This window comes from Arachis ipaensis, chromosome B07 (genome assembly GCF_000816755.2).
Source record: "Arachis ipaensis cultivar K30076 chromosome B07, Araip1.1, whole genome shotgun sequence".
Lineage (NCBI taxonomy): Eukaryota > Viridiplantae > Streptophyta > Magnoliopsida > Fabales > Fabaceae > Arachis > Arachis ipaensis.
This window is the reverse complement of record NC_029791.2, coordinates 25,583,912-25,593,029: the sequence shown is the minus strand read 5'-3', so window position 1 is coordinate 25,593,029 and position 9,118 is coordinate 25,583,912. Positions and strand designations below refer to the sequence as shown.

The window sequence follows — 9,118 nt, the reverse complement described above, 5'->3', positions numbered from 1 at the left end:
TAGATGATATAAATCATAATTTAAAAACCTATTGAATAACATTGGATTAATTTTTGGTTTGATCGCATACTCTGAACATAGACACTTTAATAATTTGACAAAAGTATCGTCATTTTTTATAAATATTAGTCTTTTGAAAAAAAATTCATTAACTTACTTCATTATTATTATTATTATTATTATCATATTTATCTTTATTCCTTTATAAAATGTTTTATTTATAACCCAAAATCCCAAAATTAATTTAAAAACCCTAATTTTCCCAATTCACAAACCCTAACCCATTACCCCTTTCTCCCAAAACGCAGACACACACACAGAGCAGAGGAGAGCGTCTGAGAGAGCTGAGAGGAGGAGAGAGAGCTACACCACATCGTCGTCCAGCTGCCGTCCATCCCGCCATCACCGGCGTCTCACTGTTGTCGCCGTGGAGACTAAACGCCTTCGAGTTTCCTGCTGCCACCTTGGAGGCCGTCTGTCATCAAGAGCGTCAGGAGAAAGAGAGAAGGACGAACTCGCGAGGGAGAGAGAGGAGGTTGCGCCGCGCAGCCGTGGAGCCCGTCACACATGTCGCCACCGTCGGAAGCAGAACCACGAAGAGGAAAGGAAGAACGACGTTGGGAGGAAACTGTGAGCTGCAAGCCGCTGACCGAGAAGAAGCTCTGCCTTTGTCGCCGTGTTGGAGTCGTCGCTGCCAACGCCGCGCACCGCCGCTAGCGCTGCCGTTGAAGGGAGCTCGCCGTCACAGTTCAATCATCATTGAGCTTGAAGGGAGGCGCCACTGATATACCCGACAGCAGCTTCCCCTGCGTTCCCAATTCCATTCTTGAAATTTCGTCACCGTCGTTCATGCCTCTTTGCTGCACCTGTTTCTCTACTACTATTATTTGGAATACCGGCGTTGATGCTATTATGAATCTATTAGAGTTTCTATTGGTGAGTCCGATGCTACTTTAATTCTGGATTGATCTTTTCCTTGATCATTGTCTATTAACACATTTTATTGTCACTGCTATACTTGTCTTGAGTTGATTCTGGTATGTGCCTTGTCTTGAGATTCCCAGGGCTGTGATTGCTCTTAATTTCCACCCAATTTGAACCCTTTGCTTGGTTACAACCCCGATCACTGCTGTGATGATTAATAATGCTGCTGTTCTGGTTACTGCCTCTGCCGTTCCAGTTGCGTGAGAGTCACTGCTGTTGCCATGAAACTAAAAGGGAAGGGAATTGTTACGTTAAATTATGCAATTGCGACATCGAGGTAGGGGGTTTAAAACGATTTCAATTTAAGAATGCTTACAAGGTTTATTGAATAACTGCAAATAGATTCAATAGCTGTAATTAATTGATTGATTATGTGAATATTGAATTGTGGCTGAAATTGTGATTGGAATGGTTGAGATTGTGATTTGGAATTGTTGATCAGTGATATTGATTGATTGTGTGGATTGGGAATCGTTTGATGACTAATTGTTGAGAATTCCTGAATTTTAATGGGTTATGTTGGATTTGTTGCCGTTAGATGTTATTTCGTATATTGTAATGTTAATGAACTTGGTTGGTGGTTGATTTGGAATTGGTTTTGAGGGGTTTTGAAGGGTTGGATTTTGAACACTAAATAGATTGCTGAAAAACTGATTTTTGAAATTAAAAGGTGACTTTGGAAGTGAATCAGTTATTCAACAATAATCGAAATGATATAAGAGCAAAGGCTGAGTAAAGTATAATAAAAGTTGTTGTTGGGACTCAATTTTGAGAAGTTTGAATTAATTATAGAACTAGTTATGATTTTTCAAAGTTAAAATGTAAAACTTGATTTTCTGCATTATTTTTAAAGGAAGCCAGAAACTTTGAAAAACTATAACTATTTCTGTGATTATCGGAATTGCGTGGGACCAAGTCCGGATTGAGCTTGGGGATATAGGGAATTGGACTGCTGAATTTGAGACTTTTTCACTAAGTTTATGATTTATGGTGAATTTTTGAATCATGGATGTCAAAACTGGTTTTTCTGCAGAACGTTTAACGCAGCAGCAACTTGATTCCTCTATTGGAAATTCTGCAGTTTGAATTTTGAAATGGAACCAATTTTAAATAAAACTTTATTTCTATTATTTTAATGCCGTAAAATTTCAGAACAATTGGACTTATAGTTTTAAAGATATGAATTTTTGAAGGATGATGCATTATGCAGAAAAAGCCAGATTCTGTTTTCTTAAATTAGTAACTTTGGGAGTTTATAACTTTTGATCCTGGATAGATATTGAGATGCAACCAATTGGAGGTGAAAATTAAGTATGTTTAGTATATGTGATTTAAATTTTAGGATTTTCCATGTTTTAATAAGTGAGTTATGGGACTTGGAAGAGGTTGTGTTCAATGATTTGTAAAACAGAATTTTGCAGAAAATTACCTAACTTCCAAGCTACGTAACTCCTTCATTAAAAATGGTATGACCCTGGAACCAATTGAGAAAGAAATTTGGATGAGTTATGTGTAACCACATTAATTTTGAAGGTAGTTGGATTTAATTTGGATTTTATATGAAATTTCAAATGTTGTATGCTGCTGCTGTCTTCTGGTTTTAAAACACTGCAGAACAGTCACGGTTTTGCTTATATTCCCGAAGCTATAGTCAGCGAAAAATTATGATTTTTGATTTAATAGAAAGCTTAATCCGAGACGGTCGCATGGATATAAAGTTTGCGCAATTCCAAATTCATTTGATATTTTAAAAACAAAATGGAAATCAGGCTGCCAAGTTGTGTTGGTAATTATTTTGGATATGGAATTTAAGAAATAGATTTTCTATTATCAAATATTTTTGAGAATATATTGCTGTGGCAAATGCTGAAAGAGGCTGATGAATTATTGAGAAAGAAGGAACCCGTAAGGGTGGATAAGTCCTATTTTTTAAAGGAGATTATATCCAAATTTTTATAAAAAATATAAGGACTTAATCAAAATAAATATTCAAGGCTTATTTAATAATAATAACTTCAATGATTCTTTAGAGAAAAGAATATTTGATCTATGAGATTGTTGGCAAGGGCGTGGGTCTAGTCCCGCTTGCGAATTTGCAATTATGAAAGAAAAAGGAAAGAGTAAAGTACTTATTGTATGATTATCTGTTGCTTGAGGCAACCCAAGAGATATTATTTGTTTGTTTGTTGCTTGAAGCAACACAAGAGATGTTTGTTTGTTGCTTGCGGCAACCCAAGAGATATTATATATATATTTGTTGCTTAATGCAACCCAAGAGATATTATTTATTTGTTTGTTGCTTAATGCAACCCAAGAGATGTTTGTTTATTTATCTGTTGTCCTGAGGCAACCCAAGAGTAATTTTCCGTTCCCAAGAGTATATATTTCCTGCGAGTAGAAAGCAGAGGCTGTCTCAATAGAGCTGCTAATAATTATATGCGCATTTATTTGAACGGAAAATCGTATCCGGGAAATCGTGAACTCGTGACCGGATAAATGTCGGGAATGCAGGTGCTAACCGACACATGAGCTCATGGCCTGTACTAGGACTAGACATTCATCATATGCATCTATGTGACATTGTTTGGGTGTGCATATTGTAATTGGTTTGCCTAAATGAATAATTCTGTTAACTGTTAATTGCTATATTTGATATAATTGCTCTTGATTGTGTTTGAACCTCATTAGTTGTGTTTGAAATTGATTGGCTGGATTGTGGTGAATTGGGTGTTGGTTGAATTGCTTGGGCCTGAGGCCATGACTGGTTTGTGTTGGAAGTTTAGTTCTGTATAAAGTATCTGACTGGTTCAGCATAGACTTAATGAACCTATGCTTGGAGTAGGATGATCATTTATACCGCGTAGGTAACTTCTTTTATGTTATGGTCTAGTAAGGTATGAAAAATCAAACTGGTTCAGCATAGACTTAATGAACCTATGACTGGGACAGGTTGGTCATTCATACAGTTTAGGAAACTTTTAAAAGTTTTACAAGAAAAATATGGATTTAGGATATTGAGTAATTAACTATTGCTTTTAAAGAAAGTTAGTTTCCTTTTAGATGTCTATGAATGCAGTTAACTATTTGCGCTTTATTCTTTACTTTCACGGCATTCTCGACCTCTACTGAGAACATGTGGTTTGGTTCTCACCTCCAAATTTTCCACCCTTTCAGCGACAGGTTTGAAGACGCAATTTGAAGCTGCGAGCGATCAGTAGGCTTTCTTTATGGTTTTAATTGCTTTCATAGAGTTCCCTCGCTTTTGTCCTTTGAGATTTTATTTTACATAGAGGGGTAGGTTTAGTATATTGTATTTGAGTTTTATTTGGTCTCTTTTGTATAAGAATTATTATCAATAATATTTATGTGATTATTATTATTTGTGAATGTTTGAATTATGACTTTAATGAATAAAAAAAAACAAAATTTTCTGGCATTTTCTTAAAACTGAAACGCGAACTCGATACAAAGGCTCGATAATTAAGTAGTTAATACTAGAGAAGGTTACGTAATGTTCTTTCTAGTGGAAATACCCTGACTTAAGCAAAGGTATTTTGCTGGACAGGACGTTACAAACAGTTATTCTAAAAAAATTGTCTAATTATATATTGGAAATAATTAAATAAATGATAAAGATAAGATAAAAAAATTTGTACAATTGTTACATTTTTTGCCTTTCAATAATAGTTAAAAGTTTTGAAAATATTCATCAAGGTTTATTTTGTTTCAATTTTGTTCTAGAAGAAGTTTTCACTTTCAATTAAATGTACTCTTCCTGAGTATTTTATAATTTATACACAATTTTGCAATTCTTTATTTATAGTTTTGTTCTTCAATACTATATAAATTGTTGAACACAACATAGCTTTGAATAATAATAATAATAATAATAATAATAATAATAATAACAACAACAACAGGGATGAAGTAACTTAATGATTTTCATAAACATGATGTTCAAATGTTTACCAAAGGGACATTTGATTGAAATAAAGATAATAATATAATCACATCATATGCAAGTTATGAAAAATGATTAAAAATTTTAATTATACTCCATTTTTTAAATATATAATTGGTTGAATTATATAATAATTTAATGATTAATATTTGAGTAAATTATCTTTTATACAATTTTACTATCAACGATATATTTAATTCAAATTTAAACATATTTAGGATAAGATTAAAACAAAGTAAAAGTTAGAATATTCCTTAAATTTTAAACAAATTTCGGAGGCAAAAAATATGTTTTACCCAAATTTGTAATTATCATCTACTTACAATTCTAAACTCTTTTGGAGGAGTTTTGTAAAAGAAATTCTGAAAATACGATTTTATTGTAAACAAACAGGATAACACCTTACACGTTAAAGTACCGTTTTGTTAGTGTATTAACAAAAGTAATTACATTTAATATTTGTTTATGTCCATGCTACTTGAGTTATAATGAACTATGTTAAATGGGTCTTGACTTTCTCAAGATATTAAAAGGTACGTGTAATCATTACTTAACAATCTACTTTTACCTATATGTATATTTATTACTTTGCATCTTTTAAGACTTCACTCACTTATTATTATCAAGTGGTTCAAGTAAATGAATATGGGACATGAAATATTGCTTCAGGAGTTCAGGTCATTTCTAAAATCTTTTCTTACTTATAGTGGAGTAGTTCAAGACAAAGAATTAAATGGAGATGAGATATGAAAGATGTCCTCCTGTCATTTCAATCTTTCTTACATTGCCTTTAGTATACTTAAAAATTAATAGATGCTAGATTAATATCAAAATAAGAAATAGAATTTTCGTAAGCTATGATATTATTTATAATTCTACATTTATTAAGTTTTTTAAATATTATTTACTATTTTTACGAATTATTAAGTCATTTAGAAATATAACATATACATAACGATGAAAATTATTCATTCAACTAAAATTAAATTAAAGAAATAACGCTAACTACCAACATATTATTGAGTTTTCTTTTATCAACATTTTCTCCCAGTATATATAGATTATAGTTGAAATAATGCAGGTTTAGGTTGTGAATTTCACTAAATTTACTAAGAACTTCTAAAAAAAAGAAGAAGAAAGCATATAAATCGTAATATGATCATCAACAAAACATATATATAAATTTTGATAGTCATGGGCTTAGGTGCTTTTCGTTACAAAGTAGATGAATATACTAAAGATTTGTTATTAATTTATAACATATTATTATTATTAAATTGAATTGCACTTTTCGTACTTCCGACTTGTGAAGATTTTCTTCTTTGTTGTTTTCCAAAATTAAAAAAAATCTTTGATGGTTGAACGAAACTTTGTGAAAAGAGAGAATAGAAAGGACAATCACTATCGACATCACAAATTTAAAATCTTGCAGATCGCTTCTTTTTTAAATGAGAATCTAATAAAACTAGAAAACAAGAGGATCTTTCACTGCATGAAAACAAAATTAATAGATAATTTATTAATTTGCATAATGATAAATCATGGAATATATTTACATTATAATTCAAACTTATGAAAAAATTAAAACGAATTGGAATCTTTTATAGGTGGTGAAAAATGAAGGCAATCGAGACATTCCTTAAGCACAGCTACAATGAATTGTAGAACCCTAATTTTATTTAAAAAATGAATCCCGCTAGGGAGCCAATAGGGTATCTATACAATATGTACAATGAGCTAATTATTTAGCTCAATAGGGATAAATAATAAAAACCCGTCCACTCTAAATTTAAAAATTCTTATTCAGTTATTTCACATCGAATTTTAAATTTCAAATCCCCTAATTTTAAATTTCAAATTTTTAAAAAATCTAATTAATTATTTCAAAAAAAATAACGATCTAAAATTCTAATTTACCAAAACATTTCATTTCAATACCCTCTTCTTTTTCAACCAGCGGCCACCCCACCTTCATCAATAATCATTCCACTCCACCTTCGCTGCTTGGCTTGCCACACGCCACACACCCTTAGTAAAAATAACCATCCACTTAAGAATAAAAATAATCATCTGCATACCTAATGAATTGAATATCTAACATATACTAATTATATATAACTAAACTCAATCCAGTCAAAATAATCATCTACATAAAAATTAAAATAATCATCCACATACCTACTAAAATGACCATTTTAAATTAACCATTAAATACATTAAAATATCCTATTTACGTTAAAAATAAACATCTCATTTACATGAAAAATAAACATCTACATGCATATATAAAACTTCGGCTGCATACTGTCTCCCAACAAAGAATTTCTTTCGATTGGTTGCTTCAAATTTGGTAAACTGGTAATCAAAAATCTATATTTTGTTAATGTTACCTTTTATGTCTTTTTATTTTCATACTTTTTTATAAACAATTGATAAAAGAATGAAGATTAGTTGAAATGTTGAAGACACATATGCTACTAAAGATAAAAATACGTCAGGTCAGATTATACTTCATTCTTAACATATCAGACATATAATGTATTTAAAGGAAGTGTCACTGCAAGTAGGTTTATGTAAAGGACTTTCGAACACACGAACATTTTGCTTCTTGGCATTTTTCTTCTCTGGCCTTTGCTTAAAGCACCACAGTATAAAAATACAAATGCCTAACAAAATAAATATCAAAAGACTAGCACCAGCAATCCAAATGATATTCTTAACCATAAATGACTTCCTAGAATTTGCAAGCATTGATGCAGTTGGGAAGAAGGACTATTTGCTACTCTCCACGGTGATTTCTCAGGGGATAGAGTCATAGCCATATGATGTATGATCATATGTGTATTCTAATCTAAACATGCAGGAAGTATTTACTTTTCTTGCCTATTTAATTTTCTTTTTGAAATATAATTTCAATAATAATAATAATACCATTAGTTGTATTTCATATTCAATATACAGCACTACTAATATTCCAGCGGATCTATTGCCATCATGCACAGGAACATAGGTGCTTACTTATTGGGTGCCAAGGTCTCCAAAGTATTCAAGTCTCATGCTTGTACATGCAATTTAAACTTAGTCATATAAATTCATATATCAATAAAAGATAGTCCAATAAATATCTAGTTTCAACCAGCGTCAACGCAATATGCCATGATCAATTAATACAAACCAAGGGCTTCATACATACAAGCATACCATGAATATAAAATCATCCCAAATGTGGTTGAATCATGAATGTTTATGATGCATTTGGTTAAGCATAAAACATAAAACTAAACATGCCACTTGCATTGATTATGAACATCTAAATCGCTTGAAAATAACCATCCATTATCAATGCTTTCAACGTACGTTGCTCACCTTATTACATTGCTCACCCTTGACGACAGAGTGGTTGGTTTTTTTTCATGTGGATGTGATGAATTCTCATTACTTCCCAAAGATAGAACACAACATAGTGGTTCAACCAAACTAACCTTCATTAAGAAACTTCCGCGGAGTGATGAACGTGAAAGATGAAACACACTCAAGATGTAACACCCTACCATACAGAGTCTTATGCTTAAGTCATAATTCAGAGATGGCAAGGTATTACGACCTCTAAAACAAAAATTTAGTACGTATAGTATTATGAATGATTGATTATAACTAGGAGCCTTTGAAGAAAAAGGGGTAAACAAAAACCGTAACTCGAAAACGCAACACTCCGAATGATAACGTAACGAGCAAAGGATAAGCTGGTGGAAGTGCAAACATTCACAATTCAATCAACAGCATATATACATTTATACTTGGCCATAAACATGGCTCCGCCGTAACACGGCAATAATCCAGCCATCCGGCTCACGGTTAAATCCATAACCTTAGTTTAGTTGGGCCAAGGGCCCACTTTGGGTCCGGTTGGCCCGGTTTGGCCCGTTCGGCCCAATCTTGGTCCGTTTTCTATAAAATTGGTACTAAAATTCTCGTCTCAAACTCCTCTATCACATTTAGCCATAAAAATAACATTTTTAGCTTTCTAGAATAAATTATCATTTATGGGTTAATTATCCGTTAATTAACCGGGTCTTACATTCTACCCACCTAATTGGGAATTTTGCCCACAAAATTCAAATTCAATTACCTGAGAATAAGTGCGGATAATCCGTTCGCATCTCCGACTCAAGT

At 32.3% G+C, this 9,118-nt stretch overlaps 1 long non-coding RNA gene across 1 annotated transcript; it reads left to right on the top strand.

The window, feature by feature from the left end:
- LOC107609699 lies at positions 263-4,232 on the top strand. Its single transcript, XR_001613243.2, has 3 exons — positions 263-936; positions 1,065-1,261; positions 4,159-4,232. It is a non-coding gene; the product is annotated as an uncharacterized LOC107609699 (long non-coding RNA).